We start from the raw sequence: 23,988 nt of genomic DNA, 5'->3' as shown, positions 1-23,988 counted from the left end.
TCAGATGGTCCTGGCTTTAGCCAGAACAAATTGGCATTCAAATAGAATCTTGAGTCTTTTCAATATGACTCTAGTATTCTGATGCCTTCCTTGCTATCTACTATAACAAAAATATTTCAAGATTGTATTGGCTTTGTATTGTGACGTAGCAAATATCACAAATGCCAAGATTTAAAAGAATGTGCACTAATTCTCTCGCAGTTCTGTAGTGCAGATGTTCAGCATTGCATGACTGGGTTCTCTTAGGGTCTTATAAGGCTGAAATGAAAGTATTAGATGAATTGCATTCTTATCTGGAGGTTCTAGATAAGAATTTACTTTCAAGGTTATTAAAGTTGTTGACAGATTCAGGTTGTCAGGCTGACGTCCTCATTTCCTTGCTGGCTTTTGACTGATCGTCACTGTGAGATCCTAGAGACCTTGTTCTAGTTCTTTTTATATGCATTCCCTCCATCTTCAAGCAGGCACTGTATGCCGAATCTCCCTCATGCTTCAAACCTCTAACCTCTTTTACAACCCACAGAAGAAAATTCTCTGCTCTTAAAGTGCCCCTGTGATTCCGCCAGCTAACCAGGATACATTTCATATTTGGGGGATGATAATTACATCTACAAATCCTTTCACAATATTATTGAGATTAGTGTTTGATTGAATAGTCAAGATGGAAATCATAGGGTACACATATGCACACACATACACATATGCACACACATACACATACATATGTAATATATAATATTAAGAATAACCTCATGAGTTTAAACTGATATTTCCAAATCAAATTCAGCACTATCACATTTTTTGCTTAACTTCTTCACTTCTTCTCTATTACATCTATATCTTCATTCTTCCAACCAGGAATCCTGGTTTTCAAGAACGTATGATTAAAGGAACTTGAGTTTCCTATAACTAATGATTTGCTTTATAATACATTTCACACACAAGTATTTCAGAATGATAGTGCTAATACTATAATCACTGATAAGCTTACTGAAAAAAATTGAACTTGTAAAATTTAATAAAATATCTCTTATATTTTCTAACCACTAAAATGGTGGAACTACATTGTATTTTTGGATCATGTAGCCATTATTATACTCCTTCCTTTTTTACACTCATTTTGTCTTTCTTCTATGAGTAACTGTACCACAAGTTTTTACATATGTGACTGTACTTGTTTTGATTGTCTGAAGCTTTTTCCTAGGAAAATGCCTCAGGATTCTTGAGAAAAATATTCTTTGAGTTCTTGCATGATGATAAAAGTTTATCCATGTCCATTATGGTTGAAAGTCAGTTTTGCTAGATATAAAATTACTTTTCCACATTTATTTGTGCATATTTAGTATCTTAAATATATTCTAATTTAGTCTGGCATAGAAAAATTGCTGTTGAAAAGTCTGATGACAAGATAATTTTATTTCCCTAATGAGTCACTTGAGCTTTTTGCAAAATCAAAGAGCTCTTTTGATATCTAAAAGAATTTTCTATTTATTTATATTTTTACAAATTATCTGGTAATTTTATGGACTATGTCTTGGTTTTATTCACTTTAAGTTATATTCTCAAGTATGTAGTGTATTTTTTCATTAAGCAGTTGCAAATCATTCTTTAAAATTCAGAAATGTTCTCTTAAATTATAGCTTTCAATATTAGTTTGGTTTATTTGCTTTTGTTTTCATCTTCAGGGATTTCTATTATTCCTAAGTTGGATATACTTTCCCCACTGATATATATGTGTATGTATATACACATATGTGTCTATATAAACAGTCATGTGTCATTTAACAAAGAAGATACATTCTGAGAAATGTATCATTAGACAATTTTGTTATTGTGTGAACATTGTAGAGGGTACTTATACAAACTTAGATGGTACAGCCCATAATACATCTAGGCCAAATGGTACAACCTATTGTTCCTAGGCTATAAAACTGTACAGCATGCTACTAGACTGAAAACTACAGGCAATCGGAACACAATAGTAGGCATTTGTGTATCTAAACATATCTAAACATGGAAAAGGTACTGTTAGGTTTTGAAGGGAAGACTAGGGTTAAAGAAAGACACACAGAGAGGGGGCGGCATAAACAGCAACACAGGTATATTGCAGACACTGCAAAAGTGGGGGACCAGCTTAATGACAGAATCCACTGCTACTTACAGACTGGAGCAAGGCATAGGCCCGGGCAGGAGGGAGTTGGGGGGAAATGGCCTGCTGCCCGGCAGGATATTGATAAGATGTTCCCATAATAAGGCAGTTCCGGCCCTTGTTCCAGCGGAATGTGGTGTTCCTTGCACTTTCTCCCAGCAAAATATGATAGAGATGTTTCTTTACTTGGGTCTTTGCCTTTAGTTGGGCCTTTGTCTGCCTTGTGGTCAGGTGGTTAGGCAGGATGTTTCTCACTGCCCGAAGCCCTATAAAATGTTTCATTTTGACCAAGGTCTGCAAAATAGCAGGAAGCTTATAAAATGGTGCAGTTTGGACTATTAGGCACAGTAAAAATATGGCATAAAAAATAAAAAAAGGGACACTTGTATAAAGTACTTATGAATAGTGTTTGCAGCACTAGCAGTTGCTATGGGTGAGTGAGTGAGTGACTGGTGAGTAAACGTAAAGGCCTAGAACATTATGGTATACTACTCTAGACTTTATAAACCTTGTACAATTAGGCTACAGTAAATTTATAAAACATTTTTCTTCAATAATAAATTAACCTGCACTTATGTAGCTTTTTTCTTTTATAAACTTCTAAATGTTTAAACTTTCTTATTCTTTTACAACATTTAGATTAAAATAAAAGTACATTTTGTAGCTCTACAAAAATATTTTTTGTTTATATACTTATTCTATAAGGTTTTTCTATCTTTAAGTACATTTACTTTGTTTTACTTTTTAATTGCTTTTGTTAAAGAAGAATAAGACACAAACACACACATTATCCTATGCCTACAGAGGGTCAGAATCATCAATATCATTATCTTCCACTTCCACATCTTGTCCCACTGGAAGGCCTTCAGGGGCAATAGCAAGCATGGAACTGTCATCTCCTAAGAGAACAATGCACTAGGTTTGTTTACAACAGCATCACCATAAACATGTGACTATGACCACTATGATGTCACTAGGTGATAGGAATTTTTCAGCTTTCTCTTTATATATACACACCTATACACACACACATACACACAAAGACACACACATACACTACATTGTTTTAATTTTTTGATCTTTTTCATCTTTAAAATATTTCAATCTTCATATTGTTCTGAAGGCATTATTTATTATTTGTTCATTTTTATGTCTTTCCAGTTTTGGTTTTAATGATTTTTAAAAGTTTCTAAGGGTTTCCAAATTTTAAAAGTTTCTGTGTTTCCAAGTCATTTCTGTTTTTTAAAAAATTCTTATTTAAACTCTTTTCTCATGACTTGCATCATTTTCCCAGTATCTTTTAGCTTCTTTTGTTCTGTTCGTGGGCATGTCTTCTGGTGTGTTGTCATTATCTGCAGAAATGTTATGTTGTTCTTATTAATAATTCTATTTTCTTGTTATAACTATGTATAGGATTAGATCTGATACATTATTCTTAGTTTTCCTAAACTTTTAGAAGTAGGTGTGGCTTCAGATAGCTTTTCTAACTTCACAGTATTTCCCTTTTCTTTGTTTTCCACATGGTATTAAAAACATGCCAGTTTGCTTCCTGAAATTTCCTAACTCTATCCCCTTTTCCACTTTTAACCTGATGTCAGGTTAAAAGTATATATACACACACATACACACACACATATATATATTTATATATGTACATATATACATACACACACACACATTATCACTGGTGAGTTGCCTCACTAATAAGTTGTGTAATTTCAGAATCATTTTAAAATAAACCAAATTTGATAGGTCAGACGTATCAAATCTACAAGGACATTATTCTTTCTTTCTTAGTCCATCAACATTATATATAGGCCTATTAAATTCAAAGATTAGCATGTTTGGTTATTCTACTTCTGGATAGGATCTATTTTTTCAAGAGTCAAGCTCAGGTCAAATGAATATACAATAATAAAGTGTCCCATTCACTTTTTTCAAGAACAGGGGACCATTTCTGTTTTTTCCTATATTGTATGTCTAGCAGTTAATAATGCCCGGCACATAAGAATTCAGTAAACATTTGTGAAGAGAAGAATACATTTATAAATGAAAGTACACTATTGTACAAGTATTCTGATTATGTCAGTTTTAGTCTGGTATAACAGCTCAATTGAGTTGATAGATAACTGAATCAATCATTAAATAAATAAACATTTATTTTTTATAGATAGGGCCCTAGATTAGGTAACGTCTGCTATTTTAGGATTTACTTAGTCAATATTGTGCTAGGAACTGCTACTGAAGCATAAAAAAAGTAGTCTTTGCCTTTTATAGTATAATAGAAAACCTGTGATAGATATTTTTATGGTGTGAATATACAATATTTAGGATGTGCATAAAAGGGGTGCCAAAACTCTTTTCTCTTTGGGGTCAGCTTTAGAGGTGGGTTAGGAAAGTTACTTGGAGTATATATTAATTGTGCTAAAGTCTAAAACAGTGTAGACGTTGACCAGCCGAAGGAGATGTGGGGCTTTGGAAAGTGTTGCAGAGGAAAGATCTGGAGAAAGGCTTGTAGGTGAAAGGGAAGCATGACAAATTTAGAGAAAATGCTAAGTTTATCTTTGTGTTCAACTCCCACAATATTATGAATTCATTATGAAAATTTATTAATATTCACTATAATACAGGATAAAATGTCAGGATTTTTTATTTTGTTTTGTTTTCCTTTTGGCTTTTTGTTTGTTCATTTGTTTGTATAAAACAGTTGGATTTCTTATGGAGGCTCTGCCTAATCTATAATAGACTAAAGGATTCAAATTGAGGGTATGGCCTTCAAAGGTACTAGAGAGAAATGTGCAATTTCTGATTTTGTCACCCCTATCCCATATACTTTGTGGTTGCCCCAAACCTCTTTATTGTTCCTCTGAAGCCCAGGGATGCTTGACCCTGCTTCATAACACCTCAGGATGTTTTTAAGTGCTTCCTATGAGCACACACTCTTGTAACAGGAGAAAGCAACTTTAAAGAAATTTATTGAGTGGTTGAATGATTCATTCAGTTCAATGTGCTAATTCTAACTACATCTGCTCTTTTTCAAGAGATTTCCTTTGTCTCAATTAATGAATCTTTAACAAAGTTTCCTTTTAGCAAAGATTTCTTGGGTCCATGCTTTGCTGTTCTTTAAAAATTACATTATGTAGAATTGTTAGTACAGAAAGATCTTCCTGTACCAAACCTCTGTAAGCTTGATATTTCTATTCTCCCTTCAAGTCACTCTCAGCCACAGCACTAAATTTTAGTAACCTGATTAAAATTATAGATGCCATCTTAATGTTTCTTCTCCCCCAGGAACTAGGATAATGCATGCAGCAACCCAGGAAGTTAAGCTCAGGTCACATGCTTGCATGTCTAAATTGGCTGATTCATTAAAATATTAAATTTTTAAGGATGAAACTGAGTATGCCTGCTTTACATTTTGAATTTTTATGGAAAATTTGAATGCAAATAGAGTTAAACTAAGTACAGATTAAACACAGCTGTCCAGATGTCTGAATTATCACAAGACTTCATAAGTAAGCAGTTCTTTGGGAAAATGAGCCCTTTTGTTCAATTCGTGCAGCAGAGTCCACATTTATTTGTATAGGAAAATTCCATTTCACAAATAGAATAAGAGTAGAAATTAAGGAACTTTTAAATACATGTATCACTTTTTTTTTTCTGAGTCTATAAGAAATAACCAGCATCCTGGGGAGTTGTGGAAATGATTGTGATAGATTTACATTAATTTACTTTTTTTTTAAACGAGACTAAGCATACTCTTTGAATGTGGAGACTGTGTTATATTTCATGTTGTATGCTCAACACCTAGAACAACATGTAGCACCAAGCAAGCCATCCATGAATACTTTCCAACTAAATGAATAAAATTGTAGTAGTGAATCACACCTGACATCTTCAGAAGGATGATAGGCAAAAATTTGCATATCTTTCTTGATAATAACATGTAAATTCCATTTGAAAAGCCCATAGTATTCCTGAAGTTTCCTCTGGTATCTCCTTCCAGAGTTTTAAACCATTAACACACTTTTCAGTAAAAATATATCTTAAAATTCTAACATTTAAGTTTTATTTTTCCCCCAAGATGGTGGATTAGAGGTAGTATTGGGGTGCCTCTCCCACTTGGAAAGACAAAGATGTGTGTAGAGATTCACATGTGAAGATTTTTTTTCCAACAAGCAATGCAGGAACTTAACAATCTGAAATCCACAGACCTTTTGAACGAAGCAGCATGCTACAGCAAAAAATGTAAGTTCCCAGAGTGTAAGAGGAAGAGAGACTGCCTCCAGGATGTACACCCCAACAGGGAAACCTGGAAATCCAGGCCACGGTGGAAGACCTTAACCTTATGCAGTGCTGGAACTGACTTAGGGAGTGGTGAGGAATATAAAAGTAGCAGCAGAAGCAGTAGCTGCATTTCCAGTCTCCAGTATGGACTGAGGGAAACCATTCCTCATTCCACCTCACGGGTGACCTCGCAGAAGTTGGCTACCTAATTCATACAGTGGTCACAGGTTGAAAGAAGCTCCCAACTGAATTTCACAACAGAAGCTCCAGTGGGGCTTGGCCAGAACCAGGGGCGAGTGGGAAGTGTGCTGCAACTGCAAGCACAAGAGCTGGGTGCCCTGGCTTTGCAGGTCAGACTCAGAGGGAGTGGCCTGAAAGCCATAGTTACTATTTCTGTGGGGAAGTCATATGATGGTCTGAGACAGTTTTGTGTACTGAGCATAGATGGCATGGAACTCAGCTCGCTGCTGCTAGCGGAACACTGCAGATGTTAGATCTGCCTTGCCAAGTGCATGGGAGCAAAGTGGGGCTTACTGTGCTGGCTATTCCCTTTCCTACACAAACTCGTCTGTGTAGCAGAGACAGCTACACTTCTTTCTGGAACTTTACCCCTGTGGCCAAAGAACTGCCCCCCTGACTCCCACAGAGGCCACTGCTTGCCCCCTACATGGAGAGCCAGAGTGCTGAACTCCCTGATCCAACCCCCATCTGGCTTTGCCCCTCCACCTGCCCTGGTAGCAAATAATAAAGGACAGAAACTTTCACGAGCTTTATGGTTCTGCCCAGCACCTGAGAAACTAGAGTACCAACCCTGGGTAACATAAGGCAAGCACAAATCCCACTGCTACTACTGCAGCTGGTGCTGTTTTGTAAGCACCACCTCCTGGCCAGAGGCCAACTGACATAGTCCATTACAGAATCTCCAGGTAGAATAACACTGTGCCCAGAAAGGAGAAAGCTTTGTGCGTGACCCCAGCTATCACCACGGTCTGCACCACTCTGGCTAACCAGGGGTTCTTCAGTCTATTCACGTGACCAGTTCATTACTACTACAACCAGTATTTGAGAAAATCAACAAACTAAGGCTATCTATAACCAAGAAATCTCACACAGTCAACGTCACTCTTCTACCACCCCCATCAGAGCTGGTACTGGTATCTGCTGCTGGGAGAGTTGAGGACAGGGAACATCACTGGATTCCTTGTAGTCACTCCCCAGCATGACTCTGGAATATGACAGCCCCACTGAGTGACTAGACCCAGAGGAGCAACAACATTCACAGTATTCTGGGTCTCAGGGAGTCCTACTCCTAGGAGAAGGAGTGCACTACATCAAGGGAACCACCCGTGGGATGAAAGAGCCTAGACAGCAGGCACTGAGTCCCAGATCTTTCCCTGGTAGGAAGTTTCTTTCAACAGAGGCACAGTTGAAGTCCTGGGCTCACCAGGAAAAGTCTACAGGCAACAGTCAGGCAGCCCTGGTACTGATGAAGGATCTTGGAGAAGGGGACTTCTTTTCCTTTTCATCCACCACTGAAAACAGCTGGAGCTTTTCCCATGAGATTTTGGCATGATTGTACCTATCTGTATACAGCCTTTCTGGAACACTTCAGGGTAACTGCATCCCCACAGGAGGAGCACCTTCCAGGTTCAGGTTTTCATGAGAAGTAGAGTCACAATTCGTCTCTACTTGGAACATCAACATTCCTGCAGATTAAAAGAGGTGCCCATCTGATCTGAATAGCCAGAACATTAGATCAGAAGTGTGTCTGGGAGGTAGATCACTTTCCTGCTGGCCTGGCAGGGGAGCTGAGGTGACTCCAGCCCTTCTCTCTGATAAGACCTTCAGAGTGTGTGTTTCACTGAAAGCTTCCCCAGTCACCTCTGACAAGGCTGGGACCTCTACCCACCATTGGGTATTGCATTCAATCACCTGCTTTTGTCAAAACCAGTTTTTACCCATGGGTACCTCCCCTATTGGCCCGAAGCCTGAACTATTCAATCCAGTAAATAAAATAATGGGGAAAAATAAATAAATGCAAAAGTGCACACCACGGGAAAATGAGATAAGCTTCAAGAGACCTCTGCCATTCCAACCCTGTAAGAGACAGTGAACTTGCTCACACACAGAGTACATTGCTATTACAACCAGCATCTGAGAAAGCCATCATAAAAAGACTCTCTATAACCAAGAACTCTGGTTTCTTCACCCCTATAGCACTAAGAGCTGATTTAGGCTACGATAAACTATAGACATTAAAGTTATATCCTTAAGGGGGAAAAACAAAATTAAGAAAAACCACACAGTCAAATACAAAATAAATTCAAGAATAATTAGAAGAAAGAGTATACCCAAATGAGAAGGAATCAGAACAGTGATTTTAGTATTATGACAAAATAGGGTTCTCCAATACCCCCAAAAGATCACACTAGCCCCCCAGCAATGGATCCAAACCAAAATGAAATCTTTGAAATGCCAGATAAAGAATTTAAAAGACTGATTATTAAGCTACTCAAGGAGATAGCAGAGAAAGGTGAAAAACAATATAATAAAATTTTAAAAACAACTCAGTTATAAATGAAAAAATTTTCTAAATAGATATCTTAAAATCCAGTCAGAACTTCTGGAAATCAAATGCACAGATAGAGAATTACAAATTGCAGTGGAAAGTTTCAACAATAGACTACAACAAATAGAAGAAGGAATTTCAGAGCTTGAAGACAAGGCTTTTTAATTGACTGAATCAGGCAAAAGCAAGAAAAATAAATAAACAAAATAAACTGATTATGTAAAAGAGCCAAACCTTAGAATAATTGATGTTCCTGAGGGAGAAGAGTAAGTAAAAAGTATGAAAAACTTATTTGAGGTAATAATTGAGGAAAACTTCCCTGGCCTTGCTAGAGATTTAGATATTCGAATACAAGAAGTTCAAAGAACTCCTGCGAGAGTCATTGCAAAAAAGCTCATCAACAAGGAGTATAGTTATCAGGCTCTCTAAAGCCAACATGAATGAAAGAATTCTAAGAGCAGTGAGACAAAAACATCAGATAAGCTGTAAAGAAAACCCTATCAGAGTAACAGCAGACTACTCAACAGAAACCTTGCAAGCCAGATGGGATTAGAGTCCTATCTTTAAACTTCATAAACAGAATAGCTGTCGGCCAAGAGTTTTGTATCCAGCAAAACTAAGTTTCATAAATTTAGGAGAAATAAAGTCATTTTCAGATAAACAAATGCTGAATTTGGTACTATTAGACCAACACTACAAATCTTGAAACAGGTATTCAATATGCAGCAAAATAGCATGCAACTCACAGGGCCTATAAAACAATAACATAACAAAAAAATCAAAGTATCTAGATAACAACTAACATGATGAATGGAATAGTACCTCACATCTGAATATTAACATTGAATGTAAATGTAGATAGATTGGAAGATACAGATTGCTAGAATGGATTAAAAAAAATCACAAACCCAATATCTCCTGTCTTTAAGGGATGTACCTAACATGTAAGGATTTATGTAAATTCAAGGTAAAGAGGTGGAAAAAGATATTCCACCCAAACGGAAACCAAAAGTGAGCAGGAGTAGCTATTCTTTTTTTTTTTTTTTATTATACTTTAAGTTTTAGGGTACATGTGCATAACGTGCAGGTTTGTTACATATGTATACTTGTGCCATGTTGCTGTGCTGCACCCATCAACTCGTCAACACCCATCAATTCGTCATTTATATCAGGTATAACTCCCAATGCAATCCCTTCCCCCTCCCCCCTCCCCATGATAGGCCCCGATGTGTGATGTTCCCCTTCCCGAGTCCAAGTGATCTCATTGTTCAGTTCCCACCTATGAGTGAGAACATGCGGTGTTTGGTTTTCTGTTCTTGTGATAGTTTGCTAAGAATGATGGTTTCCAGCTGCATCCATGTCCCTACAAAGGACGCAAACTCATCCTTTTTTATGGCTGCATAATATTCCATGGTGTATATGTGCCACATTTTCTTAATCCACTCTGTCACAGATGAACATTTGGGTTGATTCCAAGTCTTTGCTATTGTGAATAGTGCCGCAATAAACATACGTGTGCATGTGTCTTTATAGCAGCATGATTTATAATCCTTTGGGTATATACCCAGTAGTGGGATGGCTGGGTCATATGGTACATCTAGATCTAGATCCTTGAGGAATCGCCATACTGTTTTCCATAATGGTTGAACTAGTTTACAATCCCACCAACAGTGTAAAAGTGTTCCTATTTCTCCACATCCTCTCCAGCACCTGTTGTTTCCTGACTTTTTAATGATTGCCATTCTAACTGGTGTGAGATGGTATCTCATTGTGGTTTTGATTTGCATCTCTCTGATGGCCAGTGATGATGAGCATTTTTTCATGTGTCTGTTGGCTGTATGAATGTCTTCTTTTGAGAAATGTCTGTTCATATCCTTTGCCCACTTTTTGATGGGGTTGTTTGTTTTTTTCTTGTGTATTTGTTTGAGTTCTTTGTAGATTCTGGATATTAGCCCTTTGTCAGATGAGTAGACTGCAAAAATGTTCTCCCATTCTGTAGGTTGCCTGTTCACTCTGATGGTAGTTTCTTTTGCTGTGCAGAAGCTCTTTAGTTTAATTAGATCCCATTTGTCAATTTTGGCTTTTGCTGCCGTTGCTTTTGGTGTTTTAGACATGAAGTCCTTGCCCATGCCTATGTCCTGAATGGTACTACCTAGGTTTTCTTCTAGGGTTTTTATGGTATTAGGTCTAACATTTAAGTCTCTAATCCATCTTGAATTAATTTTCGTATAAGGAGTAAGGAAAGGATCCAGTTTCAGCTTTCTACTTATGGCTAGCCAATTTTCCCAGCACCATTTATTAAATAGGGAATCCTTTCCCCATTTCTTGTTTGTCTCAGGTTTGTCAAAGATCAGATGGCTGTAGATGTGTGGTATTATTTCTGAGGACTCTGTTCTGTTCCATTGGTCTATATCTCTGTTTTGGTACCAGTACCATGCTGTTTTGGTTACTGTAGCCTTGTAGTATAGTTTGAAGTCAGGTAGTGTGATGCCTCCAGCTTTGTTCTTTTGACTTAGGATTGTCTTGGCAATGCAGGCTCTTTTTTGGTTCCATATGAACTTTAAAGCAGTTTTTTCCAATTCTGTGAAGAAACTCATTGGTAGCTTGATGGGGATGGCATTGAATCTATAAATAACCTTGGGCAGTATGGCCATTTTCACGATATTGATTCTTCCTATCCATGAGCATGGTATGTTCTTCCATTTGTTTGTGTCCTCTTTGATTACACTGAGCAGTGGTTTGTAGTTCTCCTTGAAGAGGTCCTTTACATCCCTTGTAAGTTGGATTCCTAGGTATTTTATTCTCTTTGAAGCAATTGTGAATGGAAGTTCATTCATGATTTGGCTCTCTGTTTGTCTGTTACTGGTGTATAAGAATGCTTGTGATTTTTGCACATTAATTTTGTATCCTGAGACTTTGCTGAAGTTGCTTATCAGCTTAAGGAGATTTTGGGCTGAGACAATGGGGTTTTCTAAATATACAATCATGTCATCTGCAAACAGGGACAATTTGACTTCTTCTTTTCCTAACTGGATACCCTTGATTTCTTTCTCTTGCCTGATTGCCCTAGTCAGAACTTCCAACACTATGTTGAATAGGAGTGGTGAGAGAGGGCATCCCTGTCTTGTGCCAGTTTTCAAAGGGAATTTTTCCAGTTTTTGCCCATTCAGTATGATATTGGCTGTGGGTTTGTCATAAATAGCTCTTATTATTTTGAGGTACCTTCCCTCAATACCGAATTTATTGAGCGTTTTTAGCATGAAGGACTGTTGAATTTTGTCAAAAGCCTTTTCTGCATCTATTGAGATAATCATGTGGTTCTTGTCTTTGGTTCTGTTTACACACTGGATTACGTTTATTGATTTGCGAATGTTGAACCAGCCTCGCACCCCAGGGATGAAGCCCACTTGATCATGGTGGATAAGCTTTTTGATGTGCTGCTGAATCCGGTTTGCCAGTATTTTATTGAGGACTTTTGCATCGATGTTCATCAGGGATATTGGTCTAAAATTTTCTTTTTTTGTTGTGTCTCTGCCAGGCTTTGGTATCAGGATGATGTTGGCCTCATAAAATGAGTTAGGGAGGATTCCCTCTTTTTCAATTGATTGGAATAGTTTCAGAAGGAATGGTACCAGCTCCTCCTTGTACCTCTGGTAGAAGTCAGCTGTGAATCCATCTGGTCCTGGACTTTTTTTGGTTGGTAGGCTATTAATTATTGCCTCAATTTCAGAGCCTGCTATTGGCCTATTCAGGGATTCAACTTCTTCCTGGTTTAGTCTTGGAAGAGTGTAAGTGTCCAGGAAATTATCCATTTCTTCTAGATTTTCTAGTTTATTTGCATAGAGGTGTTTATAGTATTCTCTGATGGTAGTTTGTATTTCTGTGGGGTTCGTGGTGATATCCCCTTTATCATTTTTTATTGCGTCTATTTGATTCTTCTCTCTTTTCTTCTTTATTAGTCTTGCTAGCGGTCTGTCAATTTTGTTGATTTTTTCAAAAAACCAACTCCTGGATTCACTGATTTTTTTAGAGGGTTTTTTGTGTCTCTATCTCCTTCAGTTCTGCTCTGATCCTAGTTATTTCTTGCCTTCTGCTAGCTTTTGAATGTGTTTGCTCTTGCTTCTCCAGTTCTTTTAATTGTGATGTTAGAGTGTCCATTTTAGATCTTTCCAGCTTTCTCTTGTGGGCATTTAGTGCTATAAATTTCCCTCTACACACTGCTTTAAATGTGTCCCAGAGATTCTGGTATGTTGTATCTTTGTTCTCATTGGTTTCAAAGAACATCTTTATTTCTGCCTTCATTTTGTTATTTACCCAGTAGTCATTCAGGAGCAGGTTGTTCAGTTTCCATGTCGTTGAGCGGTTTTGATTGGGTTTCTTTGTCCTGAGTTCTAGTTTGATTGCACTGTGGTCTGAGAGACAGTTTGTTATAATTTCTGTTCTTTTACATTTGCTAAGGAGTGCTTTACTTCCAATTATGTGGTCAATTTTAGAATAAGTGCAATGTGGTGCTGAGAAGAATGTATATTCTGTTGATTTGGGGTGGAGAGTTCTACAGATGTCTATTAGGTCCGCTTGGTGCAGAGATGAGTTCAATTCCTGGATATCCTTGTTAACTTTCTGTCTCGTTCATCTGTCTAATGTTGACAGTGGAGTGTTAGAAGTCTCCCATTATTATTGTATGGGAGTCTAAGTCTCTTTGTAAGTCTCTAAGGACTTGCTTTATGAATCTGGGTGCTCCTGTATTGGGTGCATAGATATTTAGGAGAGTTAGCTCTTCCTGTTGAATTGATCCCTTTACCATTATGTAATGGCCTTCTTTGTCTCTTTTGATCTTTGATGGTTTAAAGTCTATTTTATCAGAGACTAGGATTGCAACCCCTGCTTTTTTTTGTTCTCCATTTGCTTGGTAGATCTTCCTCCATCTCTTTATTTTGAACCTATGTATGTCTCTGCATGTGAGATGGGTCTCCTGAATACAGCAGACTGATGGGTCTTGACTATCCAGTTTGCCAGTCTGTGTCTTTTAATTGGAGCATTTAGTCCATTAACATTTAAGGTTAATATGGTTATGTGTGAACTTGATCCTGCCATTATGATATTAACTGGTTATTTTGCTCGTTAGTTGATGCAGTTTCTTCCTAGCCTCGATGGTCTTTACATTTTGGCGTGTTTTTGCAATGGCTGGTACCGATTGTTCCTTTCCATGTTTAGGGCTTCCTTCAGGGTCTCTTGTAAGGCAGGCCTGGTGGTGACAAAATCTCTAAGCATTTGCTTATCTGTAAAGGATTTTATTTCTCCTTCACTGATGAAACTTAGTTTGGCTGGATATGAAATTCTGGTTTGAAAATTCTTTTCTTTAAGAACGTTGAATGTTGGCCCCCACTCTCTTCTGGCTTGTAGAGTTTCTGCTGACAGGTCTGCTGTTAATCTGATGGGCTTCCCTTTGTGAGTAACCCGACCTTTCTCTCTGGCTGCCCTTAAGATTTTTTCCTTCATTTCAACTTTGGTAAATCTGGCAATTATGTGTCTTGGAGTTGCTCTTCTCGAGGAGTATCTTTGTGGTGTTCTCTGTATTTCCTGAATTTGAATGTTGGCCTGCCCTACTAGGTTGGGGAAGTTGTCCTGGATGATATCCTGAAGAGTGTTTTCCAACTTGGTTCCATTTTCCCCCTCACTTTCAGGCACCCCAATCAGACGTAGATTTGGTCTTTTTACAGAATCCCATACTTCTTGCAGGCTTTGTTCATTTCTTTTTCTTCTTTTTTCTTTTGGTTTCTCTTCTCGCTTCATTTCATTCATTTGATCCTCAATCACTGATACTCTTTATTCCAGTTGATCGAGTCGGTTACTGAAGCTTGTGGATTTGTCACGTATTTCTCGTGTCATGGTTTTCATCTCTGTCATTTCATTTATGACCTTCTCTGCATTAATTATTCTAGCTGTCAATTCTTCCACTCTTTTTTCAAGATTTTTAGTTTCTTTGCACTGGGTACGTAATTCCTCCTTTAGCTCTGAGAAGTTTGATGGACTGAAGCCTTCTTCTCTCATCTCGTCAAAGTCATTCTCTGATCCGTTGCTGGCGATGAGCTGCGATCCTTTGCAGGGGGAGATGTGCTCTTATTTTTTGAATTTCCAGCTTTTCTGCCCTGCTTCTTCCCCATCTTTGTGGTTTTATCTGCCTCTGGTCTTTGATGATGGTGACGTACTGATGGGGTTTTGGTATAGATGTTCGTCTTGTTTGATAGTTTTCCTTCTAATAGTCAGGACCCTAAGCTATAGGTCTGTTGGAGATTGCTTGAGGTCCACTCCAGACACTGTTTGCCTGGGTATCAGCAGCAGAGGTTGCAGAAGATAGAATATTGCTGAACAGCGAGTGTACCTGTCTGATTCTTACTTTGGAAGCTTCCTCTCAGGGGTGTACTCCACCCTGTGAGGTGTGGGGTGTCAGACTGCCCCTAGTGGGGGATGTCTCCCAGTTAGGCTACTCAGGGGTCAGGGACCCACTTGAGCAGGCAGTCTGTCCATTCTCAGATCTCAACCTCCGTGTTGGGAGATCCACTGCTCTCTTCAAAGCTGTCAGACAGAGTCGTTCGCCTCTGCACAGGCCTCTGCTGCTTCCCCTGTTGTTGTTTAGCTGTGCCCTGTCCCCAGAGGTGGAGTCTACAGAGACAGGCAGGTTTCCTTGAGCTGCTGTGAGCTCCACCCAGTTTGAGCTTCCCAGCGGCTTTGTTTACCTACTTAAGCCTCGGCAATGGCGGGCGCCCCTCCCCCAGCCTCGCTGCTGCCTTGCAGTTAGATCTCAGACTGCTGTGCTAGCAATGAGGGAGGCTCCGTGGCCGTGGGACCCTCCCGGCCAGGTGTGGGTATAATCTCCTGGTGTGCCCATTTGCTTAAAGCGCAGTATTGGGGTGGGAGTCACCCGATTTTCCAGGTGTTGTGTGTCTCAGTTCCCCTGGCTAGGAAAAGGGATTCCCTTCCCCCTTGCGCTTCCCAGGTGAGGCAATGCCTTGCCCTGCTTCAGCTCTCGCTGGTCGGGCTGCAGCTGCTGACCAGCACCGATTGTCCGGCACTCCCCAGTGAGATGACCCCAGTACCTCAGTTGAAAATGCAGAAATCACCGGTCTTCTGTGTTGCTCACGCTGGGAGTTGGAGACTGAAGCTGTTCCTATTCGGCCATCTTGCTCCTCAGGAGTAGCTATTCTTATATCAGATAAGACAGACTGTAAAGTAACAAAAGTAAGAAGAAAAAAAAAAAGACAAAGAAGGTCATTATATAATGATGATTAATCAAACAAGAAGCTATTACAATCCTAAATTTATATGGACCTAACACTGCAGCTCCTACCACACTAACAGCCCTAGACAGATCATCAAGACATAAAGTCAACAAAGAAACAATGGATTTTAGCTACACTCTAGAACAAATGGACCTATCAGATATTTACGGACCATTCTACTGAATAACTGCAGAGTATACATTCTCCTCACCAGCACATGGAAAATTCTCCGAGATAGACCATGTGATAGGCCACAAAACAAATTTTGATAAATTAAATAATAATCAAAGTCACATCAAGTATCTTCTTGAATCACAGTGGAATAAAACTAGAAATCAACTCCAAAAGGAACTCTCAAAACTATACAAATACATGAAAATTAAACAATATGTTTCTGAATGATTTTTAGATTAATAATGAAATCAAGATAGAAATTTAAAAATTATTTGAAATGAATAATAACAGTGACACACTTTTTAAGACCTCTGGGATACAGCAAAAGCAATGCTAAGAGGAATGGTTATGGCACTCAGTGCTTACCTACATCAGAAAGTCTGAAAGATCACAAATTGACAACCTAATGTCACACTTCAAGGAACTAGAGAAACAAGAAACAACTAAACCCAATGCTAGCAGAACAAAAGAAATAATGATGATCAGAGAAGAACTAAATAAAATGGAAACAAACAAAATAGGACAATGCAACAAAAAAGCTGCTTCTTTGAAAAGATAAAATTGATAGAACATTAGCTAGATTAACCAAGAAAATAAAAGAGAAGTTTCAAATAAGTTTAATTAGAAAGGAAACTGGAGACATTACAACCAAAACCACAGAAATACAAAGATCAAGACTATTATGAACACCTCTGTGTCCACAAACTAGAAAACCTAAACAAAAGGGATAAATTCCTAGAAACATACAACCCTCCTAGATTAAATCAAGAAGAAATAGAAACCTTGAACAGACCAATAACATACAGCTAGATTGAATCAGTAATAATAATAAAAAAAAAGCCAACAACATAAACCTAAGGCCAGATGGATTCACAGCTGAATTTTATCAGATATTCAAAGAATAATTGGTACCAATCCTACTGAAACTATTCCAGAAGATTGGGAAAGATGGAATCTTCCTTAAATAATTCTATGAAGCAAGTACCACCCTGATACCCAAACCAGGAAAAGACATAACAAAAAAAGAAAGCTACAGACCAATATCCCTGATAAACACAGATGCAAAAATCCTCAGCAAAATGCTAACTAACCAAATCCAACAGCACATCAAAAAGATAATATACCATGATCAAGCAGGTTTCATCCCAGGGATGCAGGGATGGTTTAACATATGCAAGTCAATGAATGTATGTGATACATCGTATAAACAGAAACAAAAACAACAACAAAGATAATTTCATCAGATGCAGAAAAAGCATTTGATAAAATTAAGCATCACTTTATGATTAAAAACCCTCATCAAACTAGGCATAGAAGGAACTTAGCTCAAATTAATAAAAACCATATATAGCAAATCCACAGTCAACATGATATTGAATGGGGAAAAATTGAAAGCATTCCCCTGATAACTGAAATAAAATGAGGATGCCTACTTTCACCATTTTGATTCAGTACGGTACTGGAAATCCTAGCCAGAGCAATCAGGCAAGAGAAAGAAATAAAGGGCATTCAAATTGGAAAAAAGTCAAACTATCACTGTTTAACAATATGATCGTGTACCTAAAAATCCCTAAAGACTCCTCCAAAGGACTCCTAGATTTGATAAATGAATGCAGTAAAGTCTCACATTATGAAATAAATGTATATATCAGTATATATCAGTAGCACTACTAGGCACCAACAACGACCAAGCTGCAAATCTAAACCAATTCCTCAATCCCTTTTACAACAGCTGCAAGAGAAAAAAAAAACACGTAGGAATATACTTAACCAAGGAGGTGAACGATCTCTACATGGAGAACTAAAAAACACTGCTGAAAGAAATAATAGATGACAAAAACAAATGTGAACACATCTTATGCTCATGGATTGGAAGAATCAATATTGTGAAAATGATCATATTGCCCAAAGTGCTCTACACAGTCAATACAATTTCCATCAAAATACCAATATCATTTTTCACAGAATTAGAAACAAAATCCCAAAATTAATATGGAACCAAAAAGAGCCTGAAGAGCCAGAGCAATTCTAAGCAAAAATTCTGGAAGCATCACATTACTGGACTTCAAATTATACTACAAGGCTAAGGTTACCAAAACAGCATGGTGCTGGTATAAAGTAGGCACACAGACCAATGGAACAAAGTAGAGAACCCAGAAATAAGCCCAGACGCTTACAACCAACTGATATTTAACAAAGCATACAAAAACATAAATTAAAACCACAATGAGATACAACCTTATTCCTGTAAGAATGGCCATAGGTCAAAAAGCAATAGGTGTTGGCAGGGATGTAGTGAAAGCAGAACCCTTACACACCACTGTTGGGAATGTAAATTAGTACAACCTCTATGGAAAAGCTTATGAAGATTCTTTAAAGAACTAATAGTACATCTACCATTCAATCCAGTAATTCCATTACCCAGAGGACTGTACAGCCAAAAGATAAAGGGGAGTAGTGGAATTACTGGATCGAATGGTAGATATACTTTTCCTACCCAAAGGAAAAAAGTCATTACATAAAAAAGACACATGCATGTGTACATTTATTGCAGCACAATTCACAATTGCAAAGATATGGAACCAGCCTAAGCGCCCACTGACCAGTGAGTAGATAAAGAAAATGTGGTATATATACACCATGAAATACTATTCAGCCATAAAAAGAATGAAATAATGCCTTTTGCAGCAACTTCGATGTAACTGAGGCCATTATTCTTGGTGAAGTAACTCAAGAATGGAAAATCAAATATCATATGTACTCACCTATAAGTGGGAGCTAAGCTATGAGTACACAAATGCGTACAGAGTGACAGAATGGACTTCGGAGACTCAGATCAGACAGGGTGGGAAGGAGGTGTGGAACAAGAAACTACATATTGAGTAAAACATACACTACTTGGGTGACAGGTGCATTAAAATCTCAGAATTCACCACTATATAATTCATTCATGTAACCAAAACCACTTGTACCCCAAAAGCTATTGAAATTTTAAAAAAATTATAACATTGAAGTGTGTATTTGAATGTCAGCAGTTGAATTGATTTAATCAGGGGTGTATTCTATTTCATCAGGAAAGGGAAACAATGGAGAAATGCTGTGATTGTTCCTTGCTTCCATGGTTAACATTTTGCATAATCTGAAGTCTCTCTTCCTTCTTGAGCATACTCACTAAAAGACTTACTAAGTTGGGAGTGCTAACCTATTGTATTCAAATCTCTGTGTGAGGTCAAAACAAGCTGGATTCTTAAACCGGCATTTGAGGACTTGATGACTAAAAGAGCAACATCTACAAATAACACTATTTCACATAATGCATATCATTCAACAATATTTAGCAGAAAATATTTTTCCACTATTTTATAAAGAAAATATTTCCCTTTTACAGAATTCAAAAGTTTCTATCTTTTTTTGTAGGTATTTTCTAGACAAAGGTGCTAAGCAGAGCAAGGGTCATGATTAACAAATCAGGACTTTGTGTTCACAATCATATACACAGAAAATTCCTCTATTCCATAAAGCAATGTGTTGTGTTTAGTTGAGAATAACTGCGTGCTGACTATAAATTGTATATTGAAAATGAAGAGAGTAACTTGGAGACAGGATCTCGCTCTGTCACTCAGTGGCACTATCACAGCTCACTGCAGCCTTGGCCTTCAGGGCTCAAACAATCTGCCAGCCTCTGCCTCACAAATTCCTGGGACTACCGGTGTGAACTACCACACCTGGCCACAAAAGTAAGTACTTATCTTGCTTGTGGAGCAGGGCTCTTGGGAAAGGGTCATCATCTGCGATATCACCAATATAAGATAATTATGATTTAGTATCTGAAAACTTAAGCCTAGGAGGTATTAAATATTTAAGTACATCATTAACCTCTAGCTTACTTTTTCATTAATATAAAATTTTTTTAAGTAAAAGTAGGATATAACTTTTTAGAGAACAGTTTTAACATTGAATAATTCAAAGGTTATTGTTTTCTACTTTTTACTTCAAATTCTGATGGAAAAATAACATGAAATCCCAAGATACCATATCTGTCCCTCACTACTCACTGACTGTAAAAACCTCTGGGGTTGAATTATGCAGAACATCAGATAGTAATGTGCAGATACTCTTCTCTATAAGCAATTACTTCATTTGTCACAAGATGGTGCTGCACACAGCTCTAAATAGGTTACTCTTAGGGAAGAAACTTCACAGCATTCAAGAGAAAGGAGCACAGTCCTTGAACACTTCATATTTTGCTCACAGGGTATGGGAAAGTATATTGAATAAGACAGAAGGAAACATAGCTTTCCAAACTCAAAGTTTGTGTTGCAAGGAATAGAAGAATTAAAATTCATTCCTTAGAATAATTTTAATGTAGAACAGTTCAGAGAAAGAAGAGATATTCTCTAAAAGATTCTGCCCAAATAAGTCTTCTATTCATTTCACTTGTGGGTACAATAGAAATAGTATGACCAAAAATGAAAGGGAAGGATGAAAAATTAGAATATTAAAATGGTGATACTGAGCCCTGTATACCTACTTTTAAAATGTGTAGGGGACATTAACACTGTGAAAAGGAGAATCTCTTACTTCCCTTTTCTTTCTCACTGGACATAAGTACAGTCAGATTTGTCAACAGAATGGGCAACATTATATTGTACATATGCAGGCATAAGCAACGTTAGGGCAGGAACATCCATCTCTGTTTTTTATCACCTTCAAAGTGATTTTTTTTTTTTTTTCAGAATGAGTAACATTTTTCTGCTTAAAGATACTCAGTGGCTTTCCAATGCACTCAGAATTAAGTCCAGGTTCCTGGAGTTTTACTTAAAGTACCAGAATATGAACTGTTGTTACAGATTTGCTATAACATAATGCACTGATGACACATGGAAAAATCAATCGTGTCCAGTTCCCACCTATGAGTGAGAACATGCGGTGTTTGGTTTTCTCTTCTTGTGATAGTTTGCTAAGAATGAAACATCACACACTGGGGCCTATCATGGGGCGGGGCAGGGGGGAGGGATTGCATTGGGAGTTATACCTGATATAAATGACGAATTGATGGGTGCTGACGAGTTGATGGGTGCAGCACACCAACATGGCACAAGGATACATATGTAACAAACCTGCACGTTATGCACATGTACCCTAGAACTTGAAGTATAACAAAAATAAAGAAAGAAAGAAAGAAAAGTAAATAGTAAAAAAAAAAAAAAAATCGTGTCAGTAAGCACACACTGTTTAATTCAGCTGACCTTTTTCTTTCTTATCCAGACTTTCTCAATGAAGTCATGCCTTGATTAACTATGAACACTGCAGCACTGTCTTTGTGTGCCCCATGCTTACATCTACCTCTGCTGCTTGGTTTTTTCAGACCCAGAGCTTCAGATGCTCAACCCACTGTGGACTTTCAGCACCAACTTTTTATCATCAGGGGATATGCATGTACTGCTTCCTCTTTCTAAGATGTTTATCCCTTCCTTTCTGCGATTTCTTCTCATCCTTCATCTCACACTTCAGATCTCAGAGAGGTGTACCCAGGCCACCCAATCGAAAGTGGGTTATTGTATTTCATAGCACTGTATTCTTTTCCTTTTATTTCTGCTATTGTAAATTGTAGCTATATACACAAATTATTCACATGTTTCACGTTTCAAATAGATTTGAGAAAGGTGTATGATGGACCCCTCAAGTGAGCCACACTGTTTATTAGCCTATGATAGATTCTGGGAAGTCCTAATCTAAAGAAACCTCATGAATTATGTTTTATTCAGAGCTTCCAACATTTGTTTTAGTATTAACATTCTAGGAAGCCATATGGAACATTCTGTAGAAAACACTGCTCACATCCATCCACACTCTGGATTTTATAGAAGAGCAAACAGGTTCATGTTAGTGATTGCCCATGCTATAAATTTAGTTAGCAACAGTTAAGGGCTGTCTTTGATGGGGACAATAATATTGACAGTAGATCTATTTCCATAGAGACTGATTCCATTCATCTTTACTTTTTATTACATTTGCCTGACTATATTTGGGCTGTTTTTACCAATCTTTAGTCTAGTAGCTTTCTTTAAAATAATCATGGAGTAGATTTTATCTACACAAAATATTTATTTGGATACCTACTTCTTATTTTTCTCACCATTCCTACCCCTAAAAGCTGTTATTCATTATTCTATAGCAGTTTGGCAGGTCTCCTTTGTAGTATGGATCAAGTAGAGTAACAAAAATTTATTTCAAAGCTGTTTCCTTTTTAAAATGTGAACTCTAAAAGGGAAGGGAGTTTATGTTATTTACTTTTTATTCCTCACATTTATTCAGGGCCCTACAATAAATAAATGCTAGAGGATATAAATACAAGAATGCTTCTCTAGCAGGACTCAAAGTCTAGAGAGGAGATTGCCATAAATACAAGCAATTATAATTTGTCAGACTTAGATGCTATGACAGAGAAAGGTTAGCAGTGATGAAGGTTCTTGGACTATTTTTCAAAGGTAGCCATATGTGAGTTTGATGAGGCAAACAAACAGTATTTCACCATGTGAAGGGGAGAGCTAAAGGTGGTGGTAACTCCATAAGACAGTCATGTCTCATTTCTCTCCTAAATGTTCCATCCTGGCTACATGCTTTTAACCTTTAGGACTAACTGTCACACTCAAAGAGAAGACTTTTTGGGACCCTCACAAACCAAACCAGTGCCCCAGTTGTAATTTCCAATCCCAACTTTTATGTCATATAATTAGAATCTAATATCATCCATAATTTTATGCAATTTTTATCAATATTTTCTACTATTTTCCATGAGTGGCAGACACGGTATTTTGTTCATTGGTGTATCCTTAGTATCTAGCAAAATGTATTGTACATAGTAGGTTCTTGATAATTATTCATTGAACATATGAAAAAGCTGAAAAACAGATGAGTTGCCTACTGTGGGTTATGGAGTGACAGAAGTTGAAACCAAGTAGAGAAGAAGGTAGATTGTGAAGGCCAAGCTGAAGAGTCAAGATTTTATTTTATCACTGACAGGAAATCACTGAAGGCGTTTTGGTAGAAGAGTAAATCGACCAAGGTAATGTACAAAAGCATCCTAGGTAAGACCTTGTATCTAAGTTTTTTGACTTACTAATGAACTATTCCACAGTAAAATCACTGAACCTGACAGAATATACTGTATCAATAAATAGACTTTATTTATGTGTGTATATGTACTCTCATGATGTGAGTCAACCATATGGAGTTGTTTTATTAACAATATAGTTATAAAATATAGTTACTGACAATATAGTCATTAACAAGTTACTTTCTTAATCTGAGAAGTTTTTAAGATAGCCTATATATATATTTAAGATAGTCTACCCCAGAGAAGTCTAGAAATCTAGGTCTCTAGATCTAATGTTTTATCTCTTCTAGACTTACCTAAATTATTAGGTTCATGGTTATTTTCAAGTGTTTAAAAACAGTCTTAGTGTGAGGTAACTAAAAAAACAATGTAATGCCTCAGAGCTGTGTTGTCTGATATGGTAGCCTAT

The 23,988-nt window shown here is 37.5% G+C and overlaps 1 pseudogene; it reads left to right on the top strand.

The window, feature by feature from the left end:
- Positions 1–23,988, top strand: part of LOC117072144 — a 97,973-nt pseudogene that overhangs the window by 9,226 nt on the left and 64,759 nt on the right.

The sequence above is a fragment of the Trachypithecus francoisi genome, unplaced genomic scaffold (genome assembly GCF_009764315.1).
Source record: "Trachypithecus francoisi isolate TF-2019V2 unplaced genomic scaffold, Tfra_2.0 Lachesis_group4, whole genome shotgun sequence".
In the NCBI taxonomy this organism is placed as follows: domain Eukaryota; kingdom Metazoa; phylum Chordata; class Mammalia; order Primates; family Cercopithecidae; genus Trachypithecus; species Trachypithecus francoisi.
This window is presented reverse-complemented; position numbering and strand designations above follow the sequence as displayed.